The sequence below is a fragment of the Salvelinus alpinus genome, chromosome 6, assembly GCF_045679555.1.
Source record: "Salvelinus alpinus chromosome 6, SLU_Salpinus.1, whole genome shotgun sequence".
Taxonomy (NCBI): Eukaryota; Metazoa; Chordata; class Actinopteri; order Salmoniformes; family Salmonidae; genus Salvelinus; species Salvelinus alpinus.
This window is the reverse complement of record NC_092091.1, coordinates 78,795,808-78,801,368: the sequence shown is the minus strand read 5'-3', so window position 1 is coordinate 78,801,368 and position 5,561 is coordinate 78,795,808.

Sequence of the window (5,561 nt, the reverse complement as noted above, 5' to 3'; positions counted from 1 at the left end):
CTGGGAAAATGTACATTTGCAGCAGCATTATGACAACTCAGCGACACAATGGTAGAGATTATCTGAGCAGGGCTTGGGTCACTGATAAGTCATTGTCTCAACACGCTCTTGAATTACGAGGACAGGGCCCAGACACTAAGATGATTCTGATGGTCATTCCTGTAGAGCATCTTCTGTTTCCAAAAGGTGTTGAAGTTACCAATAAAAGTTATGCCAACAGGTCTACAGTAGTCTTTTAGCCAGATGTGTAATGCCAGGAGCTGAATCTTCCGCTGTTGCGGTCGAGCAAATACACAGGGCCTGAAATAACCGTCTGCTTTTTGGAGTCTTTCAGAGTTAGAATCAGCTCTTTAAAATCCAGTTTCAGCAGTTCTGAGCTGCTCTCCTGTCATTTTACCCCAAATGGACTACAAGAGCGTCAGTCCCCGGCAGCTATCGTAGAACGGTAGGAAGCAGCCTAGTTATTGTAAATTGTATAATTTTGCAGTTTTGGTTTGCTAGCTTCCAGTTAATGCTAGCATTATTTGTGTGTACCCGTGCATGCTACCTCGTTTTAGCGTGGTTATCATTACTATATTTTTTATAACTGTTACAGTCATTATAATTGCTGCCTATTAAGTATGTGTATCAGCAAGGTTTTTATTGTTTGTATATAAACGTTACCACTGTAATGTATAGCCTTAGATGGTACTGCTGTAGTAAAGGGCACCATTGCCATGTTTCTATAGGTTCCAGAACGACCAGTCCTGGTGGCCATTTGATTAATTGTTCAGCAGTCTTATGGCTTGGGGGTAGAAGCTGTTAAGGAGCCTTAAGGACCTAGACTTGATGCTCCGGTACCGCTTGCCGTGCGGTAGAAGCAAGAACAGTCTATGACCTGGGTGACTGGAGTCCTTAACACATTTTTGGGCCTTCCTCTGACACCACCTAGTATATAGGTCCTGGATGGCAGGAAGCTTGGCCCCAGTGATATACTGGGCTGTACGCATTACCCTCTGTAACGCCTTAGAGTCAGATGCAGAGCAATTGCCATACCAGGCGGTGATGCAACTGGTCAGGATGCTCTCGATGGTGCAGGTGTAGAACCTTTTGAGGATCTGGGGACCCATGGCAAATATTTTCAGCTCCAGCTAGCCATTTCTTCATGATCCTAGGTCTCCAGATTTAGTGACCAATAGATGCACCACTGGGTGGCTTTGCTGAGGCAGGATGAGCTGTCATCTTGATATAGAAGGATATTCTACCTATGTAACATAGCTACTGGACGGCTGACACAATCATGATCATAAAGCAATACTGCAGGAAGTCATGTAGCTCCACAATCTCAGAATCAAACAAATGTAACATCGTAGAGCAGAGGATCATGGTCCCTGATCTTGAGGGTGAAACCGGGACTACAGGAGAAGCAGTATCAGCGTTGATGCAGCATTGAGTGGCCCATAGCTCAGAGCTAGCGGTCAGCGTTGACGAAGGAACCAGAACCGTGATAAGTTCCAGTATATTGTCATTGGTTGCTAGCATCAATGTTGAACAGATGCTCAGTATGCAGGTAGCATAACATGACAGGACAAAGCAGTGTTGGTTCTAGTGATGATGACTGATGTTCCATGCTAATTATTTTATCTAGGAGTGTATGAGAGTACGGTATACATGCAAGTGTCCATAATGCAAACATAACTTAAGAGATCATGCTTAAAGGGAAGGAACCTTTTGTGTATTTCAGACTGAAGAACCCATAAGTTATCATATGGACCGCCTCTGGAAAAGCAGAATGTAAATACAACACTGTTGCCTTAACTTGGACTCATACTTGTGCTACTGAGAGAGGAGAGATACTCTTCGACGTGCATGTTGTCCTCTTTTCTGTAGGTCATGAGATTAGCAGAGAGATGGATCCTGAGCAGACTACACAATGAACTGAATCCCTTCTATTGGACCATGATAAAGAAACGCTGCACTTAGCTGATGGACATTTGTAATGGAAAATAATACATGGTGATATAACAGAAGCCATCGTACAGAGAGTAGACAGAATGCTGCAGCTCAGCCATGACATACCATCACATACCATCACATAGCATCACATAGCATCACATACCATCACATAGCATCACATCGCATCACATACCATCACATACCATCACATACCATCACATACCATCACATAGCATAAAATAGCATCACATACCATCACATAGCATCACATAGCATCACATACCATCACATAGCATCACATACCATCACATACCATCACATAGGATAACACAACATATAGTATACTAACATCCCCCCAGAACTGCAACTAAACAGTAGCTATGTATAACCACCTGTACTATCTAATTCTTGATTCATAAAACCAAAATCGCTACTGTCATTAACGTTGTTCCTCAATTATTACACGTAATATTTGGATGAGTATTTGGTGTCCAGATGTTTAGTTACGCCAGGACACTTTCCATCATCAGCTGATCCAGGAAGTCATTTTCTGACAATATTGCATGTGACTCAACAACAGCCCAAAGTGAAGGGAAAACAGTGTTTGTGAGGAATGTCAAGAATATTTTGGTGTCTCATTTGACCAACCACTGGCCTTGTGGTTAGTGTCCGCCCTGTGATTGGTAGGTTGGGAGTTTGATCCCCGGCCGAGTCATACCAAACAGTGTAAAACTGGGACTGAATGAGTCTCTGCTTGGCACTCAGCATTAAGGAGACTAAATGAGTCTCTGCTTGGCACTCAGCATTAAGGAGACTAAATGAGTCTCTGCATGGCACTCAGCATTAAGGAGACTAAATGAGTCTCTGCTTGGCACTCAGCATTAAGGAGACTAAATGAGTCTCTGCTTGGCACTCAACATTAAGGAGACTAAATGAGTCTCTGCTTGGCACTCAGCATTAAGGAGACTAAATGAGTCTCTGCTTGGCACTCAGCATTAAGGAGACTAAATGAGTCTCTGCTTGGCACTCAGCATTAAGGAGACTAAATGAGTCTCTGCTTGGCACTCAGCATTAAGGAGACTAAATGAGTCTCTGCTTGGCACTCAGCAATATAGAGACTAAATGAGTCTCTGCTTGGCACTCAGCATTAAGGAGACTAAATGAGTCTCTGCTTGGCACTCAGCATTAAGGAGACTAAATGAGTCTCTGCTTGGCACTCAACATTAAGGAGACTAAATCATTCTCTGCTTGGCACTCAGCATTAAGGAGACTAAATGAGTCTCTGCTTGGCACTCAGCATTAAGGAGACTAAATGAGTCTCTGCTTGGCACTCAGCATTAAGGAGACTAAATGAGTCTCTTCTTGGCACTCAGCATTAAGGAGACTAAATGAGTCTCTGCTTGGCACTCAGCATTAAGGAGACTAAATGAGTCTCTGCTTGGCACTCAGCATTAAGGAGACTAAATGAGTCTCTGCTTGGCACTCAGCATTAAGGAGACTAAATTAGTCTCTGCTTGGCACTCAGCATTAAGGAGACTAAATGAGTCTCTGCTTGGCACTCAGCATTAAGGAGACTAAATGAGTCTCTGCTTGGCACTCAGCATTAAGGAGACTAAATGAGTCTCTGCTTGGCACTCAGCATTAAGGAGCCTAAATGAGTCTCTGCTTGGCACTCAGCATTAAGGAGACTAAATGAGTCTCTGCTTGGCACTCAGCATTAAGGAGACTAAATGAGTCTCTGCTTGGCACTCAGCATTAAGGAGACTAAATGAGTCTCTGCTTGGCACTCAGCATTAAGGAGACTAAATGAGTCTCTGCTTGGCACTCAACATTAAGGAGACTAAATCAGTCTCTGCTTGGCACTCAGCATTAAGGAGACTAAATGAGTCTCTGCTTGGCACTCAGCATTAAGGAGACTAAATGAGTCTCTGCTTGGCACTCAGCATTAAGGAGACTAAATGAGTCTCTTCTTGGCACTCAGCATTAAGGAGACTAAATGAGTCTCTGCTTGGCACTCAGCATTAAGGAGACTAAATGAGTCTCTGCTTGGCACTCAGCATTAAGGAGACTAAATGAGTCTCTGCTTGGCACTCAGCATTAAGGAGACTAAATGAGTCTCTGCTTGGCACTCAGCATTAAGGAGACTAAATGAGTCTCTGCTTGGCACTCAGCATTAAGGAGATATATTGGGGTTAAGGCCCTGCAATAGACTAGCTTCCTGACCAGGGCGTGTTCACTACGTGTACATCAAGCAGCCTCACACTACAGAAACAGGACATGTTATTGTACCTTTATTCCATGCTGTAATGTATAGAGATACTGATATAGTTCTAGAAACAGGACATGTTATTGTACCTTTATTCCATGCTGTAATGTATAGAGATACTGATATAGTTCTAGAAACAGGACATGTTATTGTACCTTTATTCCATGCTGTAATGTATAGAGATACTGATATAGTTCTAGAAACAGGACCTGTTATTGTATCTTTATTCCATGCTGTAATGTATAGAGATACTGATATAGTTCTAGAAACAGGACATGTTATTGTACCTTTATTCCATGCTGTAATGTATAGAGATACTGATATAGTTCTAGAAACAGGACATGTTATTGTACCTTTATTCCATGCTGTAATGTATAGCGATACTGATATAGTTCTAGAAACAGGACATGTTATTGTACCTTTATTCCATGCTGTAATGTATAGAGATACTGATATAGTGCTAGAAACAGGACATGTTATTGTACCTTTATTCCATGCTGTAATGTAGAGAGATACTGATATAGTTCTAGAAACAGGACATGTTATTGTACCTTTATTCCATGCTGTAATGTATAGAGATACTGATATAGATCTAGAAACAGGACATGTTATTGTACCTTTATTCCATGCTGTAATGTATAGAGATACTGATATAGTTCTAGAAACTGGACATGTTATTGTACCTTTATTCCATGCTGTAATGTATAGATACTGATATAGTTCTATCACAATAGTTGACAATTTCTCAATTTAATGGATATTTAATTGGTTTTGCAGTAAAATGGTTGTTTCCAAATTTAACCAAACAGAAATTACCATACTGAATCTGGTCTCATAACAGCTCCCTTAGGAGTTAAGGAGCTTAATGGATTCAGAGCTCAAACTGTATCTGAATTCACATGCTTGCTTCCATTTCTATGAGTCACTGTGTCTCAGAGATGGTCTGCCTCTGCTTGCTTTAACTTCATCCAAAGTACAGTGTAAACACCAGTTAGTGTGCTTTTCTGCTACACGTTGAAGAGGATTTGTAATCATGGCTATTTTTTCATTTCTATTCACAGGACTCTGTCTCAGGGAGCTGTTGTCAAAGACTGGACTAGAAGATCATTATGAAAACAAGCTGACGTTAAGTTCTGTCCTTGAGATAAATGCTGATACTACATCAGATGAACCTCTTACCACTATGCAGTCACTTCCAGGGGCCTTCCTGAAGAAATTAATGATGGCAAATGTGAATGCTAGGAGTGTGAAATGTCTGACCACTGACCAGGATGTTTCCTATTATGGTGTAGACAACCTGAACACTGACACTGATAGCAGCGATGTCATTAATCCACTGGACCTGATAACTGCCCTGTTT